Source organism: Rhyacophila brunnea, unplaced genomic scaffold (assembly GCF_057557595.1).
Source record: "Rhyacophila brunnea isolate RB1 unplaced genomic scaffold, BYU_Rbru_1.0 scaffold_1, whole genome shotgun sequence".
NCBI classification, from domain to species: Eukaryota; Metazoa; Arthropoda; class Insecta; order Trichoptera; family Rhyacophilidae; genus Rhyacophila; species Rhyacophila brunnea.
Window position 1 is genome coordinate 46,078,993 of NW_028232751.1, and position 23,398 is coordinate 46,102,390.

Consider the following 23,398-nt stretch of genomic DNA (forward strand, 5'->3'; position numbering starts at 1 on the left):
GGTATTATATTATATAATATACTTCGGCATTATTACTTACTTGAAAAATCCTGCGAGTAATGCTAACTTAATGCGTTTGCTAAATATTTTCAAATGTCATTCATAACATATAAGTAATGCATAAAAGCCTAATGCACAATCCAATTTTTCGATCTTAAGGATAAGTTGCCGAAAAGGATGACTTAACTATAGACTATACTGACTATAGAGTTAAAGAATCCTTAACGGGCGGCTAAAGAGCTCGGTATTCAAATATAATTTATTATGAAATGGACCTCGGCGTCGTACGCACGTTTATTTAAATCGATCTTTTGGCAAAAATCACTAATCATCGGAGATTTTATTTAAAAAAAAAAACATTATTATTACTATTGTCGACCTTCTATATTATTATTATTGTGGACAATCTTACATTATTATTTGATAAACACATGCACGTGTCCGCTGATCAGAAAACAGGGCTGTCAAAATAATATAATATTTGTAAAATGTTAATTTCATCATAGTTTTTAATCAAACCTGTGCAAGTACATACTGATAACTTGGGTGGATATCGTGGCAAACATACTATTGATATATCTACGGGTATATTATTATTATAACCCAATTCAAATTGAACATAGGTTGATACTCAAATACTATTATAGTATCTTTATGATTTCGAGAAAATAATACGATGGAATATATTATATAATCCATATCAATTATTTGAAAACATTATATTTACATGTATATAATATAGTGAAAAGGTCAGATAACTGTTTTCTCTGCAAGATAACATCAAAATTTATATATACTTACTTAAATGAAGAATTACATTCACGAGTGAGCACGGCTTAAAGTTCAAAGTTGATTTTTTATAACTAATAGAAAATGCTGTTTGTTTCTACGAATAAAAAATCACGGCAATCAGAAAGGCCGGAAAATATGGCCGACAATGCATGATACACAAACATAAAATACACAAAATTACAAACACATACGAAGTTTACCGCACACGTGCAGACCACGTGATATTTGTTTACGCAAAATCGTCGCTTTCCAAAATGGCGAATTTGGTTGCCAGTTTTTACTGCGATGAATCACTGTGTTCCTTACTGTCTTTTTTTATTCGTAGGTTTGTTAAAATCGGAAATGAGTTGGAATATAATGCAACCAAAACTGGAAAAATTCTATTATGGGTGTTTACTTTTTGAATTAGTTGACACCAGAAAAACAGGCACATGCCACTACGTGAACCACAGTGGATATTATGCCGGGTCCAAATTGGCAACATGTCGCCGGCAACCTCGTTAAATTTTAAGATAAGTATGATAATTATCGTAAATTTTTTTAAGCCATTATGATAATTATCGTAAAATTTATCGAGGTTGTCGCGCGACATTGTTTTGCGCCAGTGTGGACCCGGCATTAGATGCACAAAACTTAAATAAAATATATTATAAATTAAATTTAAAAAGTACAATATAATTAATTGCGTCGGCAGCCCTGTTAGACATTTTTTATAGTGACAGTCATTTTTTATATGCCCGCCAGTCGATGGATTAATAAAAAAATAATGTGTCTAGTGACTGACATATTAAATGGACAACTCACTTCATACCCGGCGCGCACGAGAAATTGTGCATGAAAGTCATTCACAGATGTATAGGTAGATGTCACGTGACCATTGACGTATCCGTTTCCATTATGCGATACAAGCTTCGAGAATTTATAGTAATATAACCTTTATTGTAATAGCGTATTAGTGTCATGACTCATTGCGTTAGAAACAGATTCTCGGTTACTTACGACTTCTCGGAGATTAGACGCCAGTGAGCTCAGCGAATCACAGGCGACTGACTGTCCAATGGTTCCTGTCATTCAATTGCATTGAATAAACATTCATCAATATCTTAAAATGGCATTTTATAAATAATAAATAATACTAACACATGCAAAGTGATATCCCATCTTTCTTGGAGTGTTTAGTAGATTTTTTTACAATTTTTAACTAGGCACATTGGCATTTTGTAACACAATAATAACGGTGAAGTCAAAACCTGACAGTCAGAAATTTTGTATGGGCAGACCCAGCGGTGTCGCCAGACCGCTTGCAAGCAGAATGTTCATTTGAGCGTAGGATACCGATATTAAAATATGAATTTCGCCATCCGGCAGACCCGACACAAAGTGAGTGTCATTTTATTTTCTAGATGCTTCGTCCATATTAATGTCATTGAGTGACTGTATGTTAATAATTATTTTTAGGCACTCATGATATAAATTATTTCGCCCATTGGCTTTACCTACCACTTGTTTCACTAGTATAAAAGTGAAGTTGCGCAGGCAATAAAAAGTCACTTTCTTTTTATAATAGGCAGACACTAAATTCTACGTTTTAAAAAATATGCATTAGAATTAAACAATACTTATTATTTTTAATATGTAGGTCCTAAACATTACAAATAAGCACTATTCATTAGTAATGTTTTTTGGATAGCACATGAAATAAAAATGTAGGTAGATATGTATGTCAACATCCTTCGTATATTTAGTTCTCGGACAATTTCAGGTTAAAAAGTTATTAATATTATATTATTAAGTTTATATCGTGGCTAACACATAATCAAAAAAGTTATCATATCCATCATATCAGTTGCAATACTTGACACCAAAGAACTGATAAACATATTGAATTTAGTAACATTTATTAGAAAGTACTATTTTTTGGTCACCCCATAGCTTCACTTCACTTGGAGGGAGTTTATTGAGACAAACATTGGCGGCAACCTTTTTATATTAACTAGTAGACCAGTTATTATGGACCACATGTAAAAAAATCATATTTTCAATTCTCAAGGCCGATTCTGTAGAGCGTCCTCCTACTTTTGTTATGAACACGCCCCCTTCTGTATTACCATTTACCACTGACAGCTGCTGTCAAAATAAATTCGCCCGTCTATAAAACAGTCATTACACTCATTAATTAACATCAAATCACCAATTTAACAATTTATCTCAATATGGATATTGATAGTGTTAATTCGTTTGGCATGTACATGCAGAATATTATTTTACTTTTTATACGTCAATCCGCAGAAATACAAGATCCCAGACAGAATGACACTTGACGCTAGTGTTACCATGTTAAAAATATATCTTGCGGTGCCTCTACGGAAATAAAATAAAATATAATAAAATAAAATAACGGAAACATAAGAGTATTATAGTTAAATATTCATTATGTATTTATAGTTATAGCATTTATAAAGTGCAGTTGTCACATTTTTGCCATCGTTTAACAATTACAAAATAATTTACCTAAAATATAGGAAAGAGAAATTTTAAATATGGTATTATTTTCAATAGAAAAAACGAACGGCGCTTTTAAGACGAGGTGAACCATAGACAACGTGTTCCTAAGGACGATGTTACTGCATAGTGTTTTGTTCTAAGGCAATTTTAGTTATGACAATTAATGTTTCTGCATTCATTTTAAGGCTCCTTTTATTATTAATAGTCCAAAAACTTTATATTAACCCCTCTTTTGTAGAAGTTCAATCTCTTTGACAAAATTCTAATTAGGATATTATTTCAATTTAATGTGCGTAAACGTTTTATGCTATTAACTTGTTGAATTTGACTTATGGTATGAATTCGACCAAACTCATATTGGTTCATCTACAATTCAATAAATTGAAAATAATAAGAAAATAATTGTGACCTTTTTTCTGTTGACAATGCCCGATACGAATGGGTTCAATATTATGAGCCTTCACAGAATGGAGGTTTGTTTCTATGAGAAATGGATGTTAGCCAGTTGCTCAACATATTAGATCCATACTCTGACTCCAAACACAAATTGAAAAATAATACATAAGTATGTGTATTTGCCAAGCTCAGGATTCGAGCCCGGCACCCACGACATTATAAGCCATCGAGTAAGTTGCTCGGTCATCGTGGGCATGACCTTACACATAATATATACTTAAGTAGTTGAAACTTTAAATGCTGCTTAGTTTGCACAAAATTTAGATTAATTTTAAAATAGATACCTACAATAAAGTAAAGTGTTACCATTAGTATTTACTATTTAGTAACATCATAAATAAAACACGAGAGCATCGAATGAAGCTCTATATTATGTATTTATCTTTTATATTTTGTTTTAAAATAAGTAATTATATATTGTATAAAAGTATGAATAGAAAAAAATGCATAATCATAGCTTGTTTCGACATGATTTAAAATAAAAAGAAGTCTGCCTAAATGGTTTTAGTATTTATCTCTGTTTCAAGCCAACATAAATGTATCAGTAGGTATATATATATATACTTACCTACCTATGTATTATATATTTCATTTTTGGTAATAACTCGGCTGCTCTGTTCAAAAATACGGTTGAAAACATCGAACGCAAAATGAGGCGAAAGTTTACTTTACCTAGTGTGCCTATCAAAAATGTAGATCCGCCCTGGGGGTAACGCAGGGGCGCTGTTTGCATGATTCGCCGGGGGCTCCAGTCCCGGACAGTTACATAGTAGATATACATAGAGGCGCCCACGGCTGTTAATTTCTGACTTACAGCGGGCTGTTTTATATGAGGAAAAAATAAAACTTCATACTTCAACTGTGAAATACAGCATTGCCGCGCGAGGTAGCCCGCAGGAAATGAATACATAACGAGGTGTTCGAAAAGAACGAGTTCGGTCGAGAATGCTTTATTAACGGGACCGGCACTTATCACGTTTTGATACCATTATGCGTATATATTTAAATATACGGTCTCGACATTGTAGAATTCTCTACTTTTATATGTGTAAACATCTTATCTCACGCCACCATGCCCTGCCAAATTTGTATGTCAGTGAGTAATATCGACACGAGAGTCAGCAAGGTAAGTGACAACATAGGTGTATTTCTCCATGGGTCATTGTGTGGAGACACTGACAAAATTACATGCGGTTTATATGGAATACATATGCTTGAGTAAAGGAACCTTTTCATGATGTCATAATGTGCCTTGTCGCCACATAACACACAGCGTTTTTACCTCTCTGTTGTTATATGAATTTTACTGCATGCGAGGCTACCGGTCATCCTTAAAAGTGTACTAATTAAAATTATATAAATAAATGCCGGTATGTCTAAATTTTTATAAATTGGAAAAAAGAAAATAGCGGATAAGGAAACATTTACTCTTGAAACTTTAGACTATAGATACATCTAGACGCCACCCGTTGCATTGCTAAATGAAGCCGCGTGCCTTGCGTATGGTTTGTGGGCGAGCGAACGCATTCATCTACAAATGTACGAGACCATAGACCATTTCGCTAGTGCTCGCCCAAAGTGCTCGTACTAGATGCTCAGAATTAAAATATAATTTTCTATTTTTTTTTACGTTATATAGTATTTTTAGGCGGTCAAAATGCAACCATTAAGTAAAGATATCCATAATTTAAGTTATTTTAAAGAAACACTAGGTCACTGATATTAAAATTATCACGAACATGTATCAACTTACCTATGAAACGTAATACCATCTTCTTGCTTATCAGTACGGCTACCACATTTTAAGACAACACACAGAACCATCTTTTCTACTTAATTAGCTAAAAATATTTAACATTGACTTTATGTTTAACACAAAAAATATCAATTTTAGCAACTCGAGCTCGCAAGTTATCGACGCTATGTGAAGCGTTTCGCCCCGATTTGATGGCGATACTTTTGGAAACTAGCTCACAAATATGTAGACCTTTTATCTTACTCTAGCGCGTGTCGCAGAGATTGTAAGGGTGCCGAATACTTTCTCACTCGCACTCATGCATCGTTTTTGTTCAGGCTTTGCTTGAAACACAAAAACCTCGTTTACCACAAATACTGCATCTTAGGCTGGTCGGTATTTGGAAATACAGGTCTCATTTTTATTTCACATCTGTTCATATAGGTATGACCAAATTTTACAGTGCCGAATAGTATCATCAAAAATAACCTCCCAATTTACCAAAAGCGTAATCTGTCCAACTAATGTGTGCTATCGCCAGTGCCAACATGACAGTGGTGAAGTGTGGAGGTAGGCTGTTAAGATCCGACATGAATAGTCCACAATAAACACTGTCAGTCATACATATATGTTTTCATTGAACTTAGTCTATAAATTACAGATGGTTTAGGTTAGTTTTTAAAATTCAATTGAACCCTGCGAAAACCATGCCATAATATAATAGTCAAAAAGTATTCGTCTATCTATTATCTAAAATTGTGCCATTAAACCACACATAATTTTGGGTATTTTATAGATAGAAAAATATTTTTATATACCTACTATGATTTGGTTAGGCAGGGCTTAATGAATTTACAAAAATATCCAACAACATGTGTAATATCATCATATATCAACGAAAACAAATAAGTATCAATGAAAAAGTGTGCACTATTTTGTCGAATTCCCCATAACATACCAAAACTATTATGATTTAGTTTAGGCAAGGTTTAATTAATTTTTAAAAACTAACCAACATGATCTGTAAATTATTGTAGTATTAGTTCAATAAAAACAAATATGAACGACTGACAAAGTTTAATGTGTAATATTTATGTCTGATCTTAACAGCCTACCTCCACCCTTCGCCACTAGTACATGAAATATTGATCCTTAATTTAATATAAATAAAATAATTAATAATAGCCTAATGGAGGCATCGAAGGGTGCATGTTGGGCATAATGTGGAAAGACCACAAAATAAATAAATGGACAAGAGTACGTCGTATAGTAAGTCGTAACTTGCTAGACGAGTGGACAAATTTATTGATACAATGGTACCCAAGGGCACTAAATGCCCGCAGGGCACCCTTAATTATTAACATCCGCTAAATACTAATTCTACGAAAATATTTGGCGGCGAAGAATTAGTAAACGAGTAGAGTAGACCGAGCTATGAAGAGTAGAAAAATGTCCAGATAACGATGCACACAAACTCGTGACGATATTTAACAGAGCGTATTGGATATTAAAAATAATAGCATTTATATTTTAATATCAGTAAAAACTGGAAATAGTCTGATTCGTAGAATGAAAACAAATTAATTCATCACAGAGATAATTTTTAAACACCTGTCGAAACCAGCTATTACTGTTTCCTCGAACTAAACAATTCGCCATTATTTATAGTCGCTAATTATAACGAAAATTCACAAATTATAAAGCATGATTATTTAAAAATATATCTACCTACTACCTACCCACTTTGTTTTATAAAAATAATACGTTTACCAAGTAGTTGCCTACTGAAAACATTAATTTAGCACTTATTCCTGTCTGGAAAAGGTACCCACTTAATCGTTTAACATGTCAAGATTTTACAATATTTAACCATTTTATTGTGGGTAAATTACGTATTTTTAGTTTGTGCAGGGCCCACCGTGTCCGTGATCATGTGACTGGGTATCTGCTCGTCAAGTCGAGTATCGCAAGGTCGGATCCCGCGACTGACTAAATTTGCATGTTGTGTTTCAATGCGTATTCGGATATGCTAAACAGAATATGAAACAAATAGGTCGAGGACTATTAATTCTCGTAAATCTGTTAACAAACCTCTTCGAAACACACTGCACTGTAGAGTTAATTAAAAGAAAGATTACAAAAACTGTTTTCAAATATACATAAGTGTTAGTAACTGTCGTTGACAAAAACATGCCAGACGGGGTAAGAATACAAGCTATTTGGTAGGGAAAAAAACGATGGAAAAATCCAGAAAGTCACAAAGTGAAAATAAAATGGCAAGTAGGTAAGTATATTTACTTATTCTACCAAGAACAAAGTCAATACTTTTCCTTCAGCGTATCGAAAAAAAGTGAAAAAATCGAAAAAATATACATACATAACGCGTAAAAACCACACGTTTTAACAGAAATATTATTTAAAAATTGACAACAAGTGCCTATATTGTATCAACGGAGTTTCAAGTTTCGTTTAGTGTCATTCCAATAGTCATCAAACCTATGTTATATCTTATGCCTTATGATGTCACATACCTAAGCACTCATTGAATTATATGATACCATTTCACTACAAGGCCATGAATTCTCATATAGTTTCAATGTGTTAAATTATGTTGTTTTATTTCTCACCCTACTAAAACAGGTACCGACCTACCTGCATTAAGTAGGTATTTGATAAGTAGTCAAAAATTTGATATAAATTAAATAAACTAAATATCTAGCGTATTTTAAACACATTTCAAGCTGTTGAAGACATCCAAAAATATTAGTAAAAACGCCACAAGCTAGATGTCTATCGAAAAATGCTAGATCTGGCAAGAAAACCCCGCCTGCCAAAATGTTGCATATTTCGCAAAAAAAAAATTGCAAGCTCCAATAGAAAATCTAACGAATACATCTATATATATATAAAAATCTCGTGTCACGGTGTTTGTGGTCGCACTCCTCCGAAACGGCTCGACAGATTTTAATGATTTTTTCAATGTATATTTGATTAGGTCGTAAAGTATATTTCATACCGCTAGGTGATTAGGGTATACCTATCCAAAAAAAAAATCTATTTTATTCTGACAATTCTGATATTGACGCGCGTGTTTGAACATGCACCGTTTAAAAAAAAAATAAAAAAAAAATCGGTTACGTACATGTTCAAACACGCGCGTTAACATAATTTTACTCCCTACATTAATTATAGTTTGTCAATTTATGCCTACGGCCGTATGTTGTAGCTTAACCACTGGGGAATGACAAAAGAAATGGCGTATTTCAAAAAAATACTACCTTATTCTTAGGTCAATAATTATTATAAAGCAATCATTATTCATAAAATGTTTATCACACTTGAATGGTCAAAGACATAGCTTATAATAAATATCTTTAGAATTATCTTCAAATGTGTTAATCTTGCCGATTTTTTGAATAATAAAATGCCTAATTCTTGTCAAATTTGGGATCACGGAGATTATCAATATAATTTTTTATCGTGAATATTTTACAAAAATTATCTCGTAATAAATTATACTAATGGTTTTATAAATGCGTTTAAAAATTAATAAATGTAAAAAATCTTAACACCACTGCACAGTTATGTACCGAAATATGACTATATTCTGAAACATTAGAGCGAGAGGTTTAAAAGAATACTATTTTATGTAATAAAAATACTTTATGCAGTCATCAAATGTTTAAAATAACTATAAAGGATAATAAGGCTTCAAAATTATATAAATAGATTATCTACAACGTTTAAGGAGTGTCCAGGATCATGGTTTGAAAATAGAATAAAAACTCAATGTCGACCTACGACGAGCACGTGGGCCGTTAACGCAAACAAAAAAAGTATTGCGGATTCATTATAATACAATGAATATGAATGAATATTATTAAGTAAGATAGATTTATATTTGACCATTTTTTTAAAATAATGTGACAGATAAAATTAGTACATTTCAAAATAGTATGAGTATATTATTCGCTCATGAGAAAACAATACCTCGTATGCCATATGACACTATTTGTACATGAGATGAAAAAATCTATATAATCTCTATGATTTTATCAAATTTATCACGTATTTTTCGTATTCTACTATTGATCTTAATAGTGAAATACAAAAAATTAAGAATTTTTAAGCATCAATAGTGACTAGAGTTTTCTTCATCTCGTGTTTTGTGGCATATGAGGTATTGTTTTCTCATGAGCGCATTGTTTATGTTTTAGATGTTACAGTGAAAATAGAATAACATATTAAGTAAGATGCAATTTTTGTTTTTGTGTATTTAGTCGACATTATAAATATTTCAAACGGTAGTAAGGCTTTTGGTTGTTTTGCGTGAATACTACGCGTATCGCCCATGCGCATCTTTTTCTACGCATATCATCATTATTTTTGTTAAACAGTCGTTCCCGTGCTAATAATAAATAGCTAATAACGATCCGTGACATTTCATGCATCGGGATCGAAGAGGTTATAGGCGGAAAGACATGTGGTTATTATAATGTGTGGCATAGGTATATACTAAACTTATAATTTCTGTTTATGGAAATATATTGTCACTAAATAAATAAGTACATGTGACCTATCTGTTTATATACTGTATGTATAAGTATGCAATTATTGTTGATTATATACTCAGTGAAAATATATTGTATTAGTAGTCATATTACGATCTAGTATGTGACATGGTACCTACACAACCACACGTGATTTCTGTCTACCGGTAGGCTCTAATTCAGTGATTAGTGTTCTCACTCTGGATTTGATATTATGCTTCATCCGACTAAAAAGCTGTTCACACGTGTAAGTGTTTCCAAATAGCGAAGTCATCATTAGAGCATGTTTGTAAAATGCAAACATTTCTCCTTGTCAAAAATATGTTTTGTAAAAATCTTCCAAACCAACCTGATGGAATTTCTTCTTTAACTGTTCATCGCAACATATTTCACAATGTTCGAGCGAGCCAATATCGAATCTCAATTTGCGAAATTAGCACATCTAGCAGCAGCATTTGATATTATTTTATTTTCTCACTGCTCCGCGGGCCGAAAGTTGACACCCAGCGGGCCGCATGCGGGTTGGCCATCTATGCTCTAATGGGAATGGAACAACTGGGCGACAGAACAATAATTGCGCGCCGCACTGTCGAATGAAATAAACAGACGTTCGTTACGATTTTATACAGAAAGTAGACGAGAAATTTTAATCAGTTTATATCTACTACTTAGTATGTTTTATTCACGTTGCTCTTAATATAATGTTTTTATTGCGGATTGAGAATTATCATGCCTGAGGATTTATATAAAAATATAACTCCTCTCTAATCGTTGGAACTTAAACATAATATGCACAATTAAATCATTACCTACGTGTGCACATTTAAATTCTCACAAAGTATTAAAAAATAATATAATAATTTAAATTTTAAAATTTTAAGTGTACCTACCTACAATAAACGAACGTCTATTTATTTTTGAATTATATTAGATTGCGCGGCGCCCATTTATCCCGGCGCCGAATCGCCCTAGACACGGCTCTGTATCACTGTACTATTTATATTATTTATTTCTCTCGTTTTATCACACATATCGGGGTATTATCTGATATCAGATAATAATATACCAAAAACAATAATTGCAACATTGTATGTACACATTCAAGCAGCGACCCTCCATAGGGGGAAACGATGACCTAAATGGTTTGAAAGAATCTCGAGTAATTGGTGGTAATATTATAAACCACTGACTCATAATACATTATGTATATGAATATGACATATCGCATAGATGGTGGCGCCATCGGAAATAGAAAATCATTTACACTGATAATAATTACGAAAATTATGGTAGCAATACGAGGAAAGTGAGAAATAATTACTACGCATCATAAATAATATTGAGGTGGGAAGATTATCGTCGACATATTAACCTTAAAAAATCTGACTGACAGTCGAGGCGCCATAGATAACTGTCAATTATGAATTGTGACAGTAGGGTGACACATTAGTCCAGATCTCTGCAATAATACGGGAAAATATAATTGCCGAGTTAAATAACGATGAATAATTCATTTTATTACCTACCTTATGGTATATTGGTCATTTTAGTTTTACATACCTACAGTATTTTCTTTAACTACTTACTAATGGCCGAAACCTGCATTTGAATAATAAAATGGGCCTCGTAAACATATTTTGGCCCACACAACGTTTAATAACGGATAAACAGGATTAAAATCAACGCTAATGTATATACATTAATAATAAACCTTGATTTAAAACACAAACACCGGTAACGCAAGTTGAAAAGCATTTCAAGTACAAACGTTATTATACTATCCACGGCCCCCACATACTAAAGCGGGCCCCCAGGCAGTAGTGAAGGGTGGACGTAGGCTGTTGAAATCCGACATAAATAGTGCACATTAAACTTTGTTAGTCATACGTATTTGTTTTTATTGAACTGAGACTACAATTTACAGATGCTGTTGATTAGTTTAAAAAAAAGTCCTACAGTAGTGTCCCCCAAACGGTAGGTAGTCCGTCGAACTCAAGGGTTCTTCGATTTTTTTGTATTTATAAATAAATCCACTTTAATTGTAGAGCTGTTGGCACTCGGCATCATATTATGAAAACTAATCGCGACTCCTTTGTGTGGTAGCCAATAAATATACAACACTTCGCCACATTGGATAAATAGGTAGTTATTTTGTTAGTTTGCAAATAGGTACCTATACTAAAAATAATCATAAAATAAAATTATACACGTGAATTATCGTTTAATTATATCAATCATGATACCACATTATATTGTATGGCACTGCCACATATTTTTAAATGTTATTATTCTGTAAGTGAAATAGCGCCGTATGCGACTTTTTTTTAAACCAGAGCAAATTCATAGCGTTCATCTCACTTAACTTTTCGACCCGCCACACCAGGCCTTCAAGCTAGAACCCTGTCAGCCCCTCTCCGTGGGGACCGTGAAACTACCTCTTCGATTATCCACCCGTAGAAGTGCGGTCTACAAACCGGTAAAGGTAGAGTTTACAAAGAACGTTTAATTTTGACGTTTGTGTTCGTTTCGACAGTTGAAAAAATTACTAAATACTTACAATTTGAAAATTAATAATATTATAATAGTGACATACATCATCAAATATAGACGTGCACAATCTAATACAAAAGAAAAAAAAACACCTTTGTACTTTTCTCCAATATTATAAAAATGTTTTTTTAACATGTATATGTTTTACCGCTTGGCATAATTTTAGATATTTAATAAATAAATGAATATTTTTTGACAATTATCTAATGTGACTTGGATTTAGGGTAATTTAATTTAATTTTAAAAAGTTACTATCTACATTAGTAGTCGGTAATCTTTTGAGAGACTGGGTAAAAAAATCAATTTTGAAAAAAGTATTTAGTTAGTGGGTAAATGCTGAGTACCTCCGCTACATGGAAGTACATTGGAATGTGGATATGTGTCTTAAATCGCTCTCAGACATATACTTGTTCCAATGTACTTCCGTGTAGCGGAGGTACTCATCATCAGACTACTGATGATTTTACATAATAATTGTGTTTAAATTTGGTAGCCGTACTGAGGATTTTTTCTCAATCCATTATCTATAAAAATTCTGTCTTAAAAGAATTAATTAGATACGTATCTATATTTTTACTTGTTTATCTGGTCAAGCAAACACGGTATGAAAATATAGAGAAATAAATACATCATTATAACATTTTGTAACGTTATATGGCTACTATAACAATACGTTGATTTAACTCTGGGATTCATACTATTATTATGATAAACAATAAAATTATTTATAAGTAAAGAAAAGTGCTAAGGGAAAATATTGTATTTATTTTACTTATGTGTAAGCATAATACTTGTATGTCTCGATTCTTACAAAACGAATGTCATCGCATTTCTAGTACTTTAGGTCTTTCAACATTGCCATTGCTTTTGAAGGTACCATACCGAAGGTCACTGAACGAGTGTTTTATTTCCGAAATCACAACAAACAACACGTTTTGAAAAATACACTTCTAGATATATATTTTGTCGAAGACTTGTGAGTCGGTAAGTCAAGATTATGAGTACAATTACACAAAAATTTACCAGAGTAGAGACCTAACTATACTGTACTATACTGTAGAGACATAACTATATCTTAAGTACTCGCAAAGTAATTCTTACAATTCGCCAGTGATGAGTGGAATTTTCGAAGTTTACTAAGTACAACAAGTATCGTTGCGAGGATAATTACTATTGTCCCAGTTTTTAGGCAAAGCAAAGTGGCACGCGGGGCATCTGTCAAACCATGAGGAACGAGGATCACATGCCCGAAGCTCCTCAACCGGAAGTGTCAGCGTGGATTGTGATCAGGGCCGTAGGGCGGTAATGGGCACAAATTATTTGTGATTGCATCGAATGAAGTCTCGGTGCGCTGTAAACCTTTCCGACGAGGCAACGCAATGCCATGGGCGTTTTTACCCTTTCCGGGCGGCGTATTTACCTCCACGAACTTGCCCCACGACATTGGATATTACCTCAAAAATAATTCAAGCGACTGAAGTTGGGCGATGGTTATATGTATATGCAATATTTATATAAAGTGTTAAGAAGGTAAATGACATCAAAGGTTTATACACAAAATTTCTCAAATTATTGTGAATATATTTAAAGATATGGCTGATTAAAATAAAAAAAATACTTGTAAAAGTTTAGACAACAAATATCTTCAGAACCATAACTCATTATTTGGGAAAGCAGAAATGTCCACTATGCGCCGTGTAGTTGCACTAGGGACGAGACATGCAATTTAATAGAATTTACATTTAACTGTTTTAATTAACCGATTCGTATATTTCTAAAAAAATTAAATCGAAGATTAAATTTGAAATAAAGATAAATCTACAATTAATTTTTTTTTATAAATTGTACTTTTTTGAAGGCTTTAATCTTATAATTACATAATAACTCTGTTCAACCAAATCGCTTTGAATATTGTTATATTCCACCTACGTGATGATGAGTATAGGTGTTGCTTTATAAATTATTAAAATAGGGTGTACTAAGCACATTTGGCGTATTGCTATGTACTTTTTTTTATAATTTTTGTATTTCCTCATTACATTCTTTTAATACCGTTTTTCTAATACAGCCACTATTTCTTTGTCTATTTTTCATGTCATGTTGTGAACGTCTTTAATTTGTAATTTATAAAGTTCACTATAGTATGTTACATGAAATGTAATTTCGTAAGTACTTACTCTTGAGCATAATATGATTTTTATTTATAATGGATAGTTTTAATAATTCGTAATTCATTAAGAAACATAAAATATGCCTAATTGGAAATTCTTTTATTTATGGTGTGGTCACAAGTCACAATATTACATAATGCAATACATTGATGACAGCCATTGCACTCTATGTATTGCCAATGGAAGATCAATAAATTATTCAATTTCAATTCAATTTAAATGATGCTTCCGATTGCATGGATAATTATTAGAGACATATTAACACTAACAAGAATGACGTAGTTCTTATTTTTACTATACATGATTAAAGTGAAACACTCAGTCGCTCGGCGCACACTGATCTTTGAATGAATGCTTGGGCCACGCTACGATTGGAAAATATACCCTTCCGATGGAAGGATTTCCAAGACGCTTAGCTGATCTGTCCTTAGAATTACAAGACTCCAAAACTTAGGCCGGGCCAGCTTCGGGCGACAGAATAATAATAATATTAACGCGGGAAAAATATTTAACGAAGCAAATAATAATTATTGTTTTATGACCTACTATAATATTATACCAGTGACGATACTAAATGATTATTTAATGTTGACTTAAAAATATATTTAATAAGATACGAGAATACGACCAACTCAATACAAGACATACCTACATTATTGTATTTTTCCGTTCGTAAGTTTTGAAATTACAACACGAGAAACTAGCGACATATATGTATATATTATGCACCAGTAGGCTGTGGTAATCAGACATAAATCGTGCACACTAAACTTTTCTAGTCATACTTAGGTAATTATTTGTTTTCAAACAAAAACAAACAAGTCAAAAAAATTGCTAGGTACGATAAATCCTCAAAAACTACATAATATGATAAATTTTAAATTTGGTAGGCGGAACTTTCTTGATTGATGATGATTATTGATTACGTTTAGGTATATGCATATTTTTTATCTCGTAATCCCATAAAAATATGATTTTTTCTATGATCTCGATTATTTTGTTTTTATGTATAAGCTATATTGTGCTTTCTTCAATTGTTGTACATATGCATCTGGTTCCACAGTTCCTGGGCATGCAACACACACCTACTAAGCACACTGACCATGCGTTAAATGTAGGTATAAATGTGTTATTCTGATCAGTTAAAGCTGCTAACTCGCCCTGCGTTGATCCAAAATTGACACCATTAATCTAAATTTTAAACTGTTGATAATTTTCATATAAAATACGGCTTCGAATTGCGCGTGTGCACAACGCACGCGTTCGACGCGCAAGCTTGAAAAGTTATCGTTATTTAGTTAGTCTCCCGACGAACAAGCGTGTTGGTTATTTTTATTGTGTCACCTAGTGATTTTGCAAGATGGCGGATGTTTCTTCAGTATGACAAAACGTCAAACACCGTATATTTTGAGGTTATGAATAATGACGCATGGGATGAATTAGCATTACGCACCCAACAAGTTCGAATTTGAGACTTTAAACTTCAATTCTCTGCGAGAAGTAGCTTTCTGGTTAGTTTTGAGAGTGACATCGTTATTGACTTGAGCGCTCCCAAATATCAAATGAATTTGTACCTAAGCACGTAGCGTGCAATGTGGCAGTAGTGTTTTTAGTAGACAAGTATAGCACCTAGCTCAGCACTAGCGAAGCTCCTACCTATGTGGCCGAAACCTAATGGTAGGCGAGTGCTATGAGATGGTCCAAAGGACAACCTTTTAAACGAGGGTGATATATTAAAATTAAACGAATTTGAAAGGTAATATTTAAGTCAGTGTGTGTACAATATCTACGTATATATTATGTACATACAGCAATGTGTATATCCTTTAGAAACAATACCCGCAAGGCAGGACACTATATCCCCTTAGGCCAGCACATATATATACATATAATATTATAGTACTTCTCGGCCGGCAACCGACAAAACCTTCGGGCTATCTGTACAAAATGTAGACAGTTTCACGGAGTGATTCCGCTGATAAAACTGTAGGTAGGAACACAATATTTCAGTAATACATACCAAACTTTAACAGTGACCTATAAAAATAAGGCATACCAAGTTATCTCCTTTTTTTGTACACAGTGAAACAAGCATAAAAACTGTAAAATATAGTTAGGTACGGTACGAATATTAAGTACTTATTGTTGTATGGTTGCAGTACGTATTAAACGACTGTATTAAAATGTTACATAGAATATTATGCCGATTTTTACAATCATTATTATGTTTAATGACTGAAAAGAATTAACATAAGACCCTTATTATACTGGTAAAATTCATATCGATAGGTCATTTATTATGAAAGTGATAGTGTGGTTTACCGTAATCATTGATTGAAGCGGTCTCTACGCATCAACAAACCGTTGAAATATCTCATATTATAACAATAATACTTAATATAATATTATGTTGAACACACATTTTTGCTTAAACGTATAATGGGTACGCTATGGAGGTATATGTTTAACATATAAAATGTAGTTTGAAAAATCTCACAAAAGCACGTTTCTGTCGAAAGCAAATACACCACACTGATTACTGAGCTTCCTGTACAGTATTAAAATTAAAATTTAAAAAAATACAATTAAAGTTAAATATTTTTTCAATTATTTTATTTTTTACCTTTCTAATTGTATAGAACTACAATTGAGGACCTTGCATGAAAAGGGAGGCGATTCAACTTTTAAAAAGTTTAATAAATTAGTCTTTATACTAATACTTAAAAAATATACACTTTAATAAAATACCGTATTTCACACAATGTAATAACAGTTTAAAAGGTTAATAAATATGTTTTAGTATTAGGCGAATGTTGAAAGTTTGGATCAGCCTCCGTTTTGCACCAAAATGTTTAAATTTTACTACATGTATAGTGTTATGGACAATAAAACACAATAATATTAATAATGTTGTATTTCAGAAACTTATAATCAACACTTATATAACTAAAAATGTATAATGTTCGTTGCAATAAGGGGGCAGGTCCGAATCTGCCCCCTTGTTGCACCCAGCGGAAGTAGGTGGCAGATCCAAAACACGCCTGTTTTTTGACGGAATTGTCTCTGATATACATCAAACGATAGCATTTTATTAGTTATATTGTAAGTGAAAAAAAGAGTAACGACCAAAAATTGTCTTTGCCCCCCTTTTAATGCAAGGTGCTCAATTACGAGTGGTTTTTTCAATCCCGGAATTAGATAAAAAAAAAATAAGTGAAATTTTCCTTCTTAGTGGGAATCTATGAATTTAGTACCGAAATTGTATTAATTTAAATTAATAATAAAAAAACATCATTTAGTAGCTTCTCGATTGATAATGTAATTTAAAACAGTTTTATAGCTATGGTATTTTTTATTCCATATCCCGTGAAAGTGATTAATGATGGTTCAATAAGTGACTCTTCTTTGTTTGATGTTTTTAAGTAATTTTAAGGAAAGCGTAAATAACTGACTGGAGAGAAGGAGATGGTTCGGCATAGATACCTGGACGATGATTGTGCTGTCGGCCATGGACCTGAATGGTCTGCAACGGCAGCGTACAGTCCTACAAACTTATCTAAAGCACGGTCAAAAATGGAACTACGAACTATCATATGGACGCCATTTTGAAAATGTCAGATTCTGTCCAGTTTCGAGTCCTGACTGGGGTTTCGACTGTGCCTCCTCCATCCATTCCTTAAATACGTTTGTAGGTCTGTAAGTAAGTTAGTATTATATCTGAAATTTTCGAGCCTACAACCACCCTCTATTTTGACCGCCCGTGTGCTGCACACATTGCATATAATGGTGCACCGGCCTTAATAACCGTGGCCGTACTATACAAATAACTTACATTACATAAATTATTGTAATCCAAGGAGTCAGCATTAAAAAAATATAACGGAGTATGTACTAGGATTGCAAAGTCTATTATGTATGTACTTAATTACGGCTACCTGTAAATTGTACGTATTACATTTCACCATTGCACAGTTTGCCTTGAGCTTTCTTATCGGAAAGAGATGACTGTATACTATACTGTAGCACCGAGATGAAAAAATCACTCACTGTTCGTGGACCATTGCAGACAATAACGTTTTTTCAAGAATTAAAACCTAACCTAACCTAAAAAATAATCCAGTATATCGGCTATTTTCAAAATTCTTACATCACAACTCGCCTCGTGTGCCTTACCGCCATAAATCAAATTTTCCGAGAACAGGCGGCCAGTGTTGCATGACACAACCTCGCACATCTATCTAGCGACAGTCGCGCGTAGCCTTCGAAACGTATTGATATTTCAATGCGGCGATCGGCGAGCCCGTATAGGAATGACCAATTCGTATGTGTTTCTTTGTGACTTCGACCCTCCGACTCGGAGCCCTAGAAGGATGCAACATGTCGAATGCAACAGCCAGATGTTTTTTTCAGACGAAACAGTTGCATTCGGTCGATCTGCGAAGCTCCATTTGGCAACACGTGTTATGTTGTTTCGTTAAATAACGATGACGTTACATCGACGTATTCGACACGTTTTTAGGCGAGACGAGTTCCAATGTGCGAGCCGACTAACATACGCATACGTAGAAACTGTTAAAATTAATTGTAATTAGCATGAATAATTAATAACAATTCAAATTACTATACATTATAGCTGGCACTCTTCATTAGTGTCATTCTTCAGTGAATTTACAGAGATGGTGATCGTTCAAAATATTCTGCAAAATGACGAAACAATATACTAAATTTGTCGCCGCGACACCGTGACAGTTAGTAGGCGACATGCACCTCAATTTGATTCGCACTTTAATTACATTACGTAGAAATTCATACATATTATTCTAGTTACCAATATTTCTTTATGTGTCCTTCAAAGTACTTGTATATTATGTAAATAACAATGCTATTCCCACTCCGCCACCCACAATGTATGTGTACAATAGGTACTGTAGTAATAAACATTAGACGTACCCTTAAAAGTTAGTGGACCAAGGTCGTGGCTGGAGCATATTATCAAGGTATGCACGAGAACAAATCCAATATTTCGACTCACAGCCAATACTACAATGATGACTTTCAAACATCTTCTATGGTCACCCGATCTGGCGGCAGTCGAACTGACTTAAAGAAATACCTAGAACAGGCGTTACCAACAACGTGTTTAGTTTATTTCATCTAAGAATGGCAGGTTTGCAGTTTGAAATGTTGTATCGGAAATATATGGCCGTATATTAAAGACCGTCCAACCTCTTTGGGTCGTATAGAACTGACATAAAATTCATGTCTAAATAAAACACGGTTCTTGTCGGTTTACACTTTACAGTTTACAGGAAGTCAGCAGAAAACAAATTTTGAAAATAGCCGATATACTAGATTATTTGTTATGTTAGATTAGGTTTTCATTCTTGAATTAATGTTCAAATTGAATCTAATAAAATTGGAGACCGTATACTATACGGTCATCTCTTTTCGATAATAAAACTCACGGCGAACTGTGCCACGGTGAAATATTTTATGTACAATTTACATAACCAGGTTTCCTACCATCAAAAACAGTATAATAGGAAACACAAATCGATTGGTTAATCTGCAAACAGACCAACTGCACTTTTGACCAAAAAATTTGATTTTGATAGCGTTTTGTTATAAAGTATGTTTTCTATGCTCACACAAAATTTCAAACTGCTAAACCTATAAATAAATGCGTTATCGTTCTTCACACAAAACTGCCAACTGCAGGTGCAAATTTCCAATATCGTGAATGCAACAACTCCGCTCTTAATATAAATTTTCTTTGTATATAAAGGGAAGCTAAAATAGTGTATTAATTAATAGTGCAGCTTGTATTTTGTTTTAAATTAATGAGTTTTTTCTCCTTCCTGAACGATTTTCAGATAAAGCAGTCGAAGTGTTCCTTAAAATATGAGAACGTTGAACGATTAAACTAAATGACGTTACTTGGGGGTGGACAGATCACGCAGTACTTAGGGGCGGTTAATTTAGAAAGGATTGAGAAAAAATAGGTATCTATAACTTTTGAGAGGAAGTTTGGTAAAATTATTATTTGCTTTTACCCACAATGCTGAAATTTTGCCTCTGTCTGCACTAAAAGTCAGTATATCAATTTATATGTCATAATTGTTATTGCATTTGTATATTTGAAATAAGAATAAAATACTATCGGTAGGTATTGAATTTTCGTCAAATTTGAGACTACAAATGAAGCGGCATTTTAATTCTGCCGGAGGGTGGCACTTTACCTAAGGGCGCCACTGATTAAACCAGTAGTGCCGCAGGCAAATTTATTTCAGTTCCGTTATTCTTATGGCAGTTATTTCATATGTGCCCGTTAATTATGACGATATTATCTTTATCAGTGGCTTGCACTACTTAATAAAACCTACTATTAGACCCACCATGTACCTATCACAGTTTTAATCGAACCTATCAAGAGATGGAAGTCGGTAACCTTAGGTGTCTACCATTGGCAAAGACAAAGACTAACCAAAAACATCTGTAAATTGTTGTCTTAGTTCAATAAAAACAAATACGTATGACTGACAAAGTGTAATGTGCACTATTTATGTCGGATCTTAACAGCCTACCTCCACCCTTCGCTACTGGTATCTACATGTTGTTTCAGGAATAGTCATTGAATATAGCAATCATCACGTACAGTGAAGTGTACGTTAAGTGTGTTTTGACGGTTTTGTGAGTTTGTCCAAAAAAATGTTCATGGTGAAGAGGACCATAAATAATCATGGGAAAACCACAAAAAGGGAAAAAAATCATAGAAATTATATCAAACCGGACAAGAAGACTAATATATTATTATAATATTACCATACGGCGTTTCGATTGTATAAAAGCATTGCCTTTATGGCGATCGGGTTGGACAAACCGAAGTTTGGTTGAATCGACAAACCTTTCCGTACAAAATGTCCAAAGCCAATGGTTATAAACCTGCCGATCATAACCGTGTAGCCCGACCAACATCGCCAAATTGGAAGAGTTTGCCAGCGTAGTTTTTATAACCAGTCAAGAATCGAAGTCAGAGTGGTCATCTCCGTTCAGCAGTTAGTATTTTGGAAATAACAAGTAGGTATGCATGCCTACCCTTTACGGCAGTGGCCCACCTATGCCAGGTTTTTAATTTCAGAGCTGTTGGAACTAGAACCCATTTTTGAATAATGGTTCGGTTCCCGTTCTTAAAAAAAACAATATGTTTACTTACATATTCCTAGACATACCTAGGCATGTTATGAATAATTTATTTTACTTTCACAACTCAAAACGTTGGTTTCAATATTATTTACCCTTAGCAAGTGGAGAATATATTGGACACCCAATGACACCACAATTTGTACGTATTCAACTAGATTTTTAATATATTAATTGATGCTTTCTTTAAAATAACTGACTAGAGAGAACTAGAAAATGAGTAGACGTTGACATTTTATACAGTTATGGATTCCGGTTCCGATTCGTAATCAAGGATTCCATTTCCACAATAATTAAGGGAATCTCGGGGTTCAGCTCCGGTTCCATTTTTAGCCCTGATTTTCATAATATATCGACGCTAGCAACCGGTTCGTAAACAGGTTTATATTTTGTCAACCGGTTCGCTCAATAAGTCTGTCCGCGAATGCTCCTTTGACAAATCCTGTACCACTGATGATAATATACGCAAAAAAATGTAACCTCTGCGATATACCTTTAGCAAGAGGAAATCTCGAATAAATTCTGAGAACGTCGTAAAACATTCTAATCATAACCCCGGGCAGATTTAAATATGTATTTCAAAAATGGCCGCGGGGCACAAATAATATAATGGATCGCTGAGATTGCGACTTGCGACTATACCCCTAAGGCTCTCTGACCATATATATTTTCTTTGAAGAAGTGTATGAAAAAATATATATTTTAATATTATTAACATCCATCGCGGTGGAAGCATATTTTATAGTCTGTATTGTGAGTTATATAGTTCCAGTTGGAATATACTCATAGAAATGATAACACGTAAATTATAATACGCTTCTAAAAGGGTTTACAAGACCTCGATTTATTTATCACGAAATCCCGCAATTGAAAATGTTTGAATTCCAGAAATTTTGATACAAAAAGTTATGTTTTTGTCATTTAAAAAATGTAATTTAAAGAACCAGTTAGTTTGTAAATTTAAAAATAACCACATTTCATAAAAATAACATTATTAATTAATTAAATACAAAAATCTGTGTGTGTACTTATGTACGCGCGTTAAGAGTTATACTTTGGCGTAACAAAACAAAAACAAAACTTGTGATAAACTAGATTCTTTGACTAGCTCTTAATTATTTTGTTAAATTACACACTAAAGAAAAAGGATCGCCTATTGGAACACCGTTGGTTTATTTCAATACACTTTACTTATATTACTAAATTATATAATGGTTTCTCGTTATTTTTATTTTTAATGTACCAACTGTCACTCTAACGTTTAATCGTTTGTTTACGTAAGGAATCGCAAATGGCCGACAATAATAAATTCGCTGCATAGGCAATGGAACAATTCTAAACAATAATATTATACTGTATAATCGTCACGATTGCAGTATCATACTGTGGCGTAAAGGTAGTGCGTTCGGCTGATAACTGAACAATCGGTGGTTCGAATC

General features: G+C 33.4%; 1 protein-coding gene across 2 annotated transcripts in view; it reads right to left on the reverse strand.

Moving 5' to 3' along the window:
- Positions 1 to 23,398, reverse strand: part of twz (BTB/POZ domain-containing protein twz) — a 114,128-nt gene that overhangs the window by 48,892 nt on the left and 41,838 nt on the right. Inside the window, exon 1 of one of the 2 annotated variants that reach the window (XM_085945213.1) lies at positions 1,933 to 2,515. The exons of the other annotated variant lie outside the window; for it this stretch is intronic. The gene's annotated coding sequence lies outside the window, so the exon portion shown is untranslated. Of the gene's footprint in view, positions 1 to 1,932; positions 2,516 to 23,398 lie in introns of those variants that run through there. 2 annotated transcript variants of the gene reach the window in all.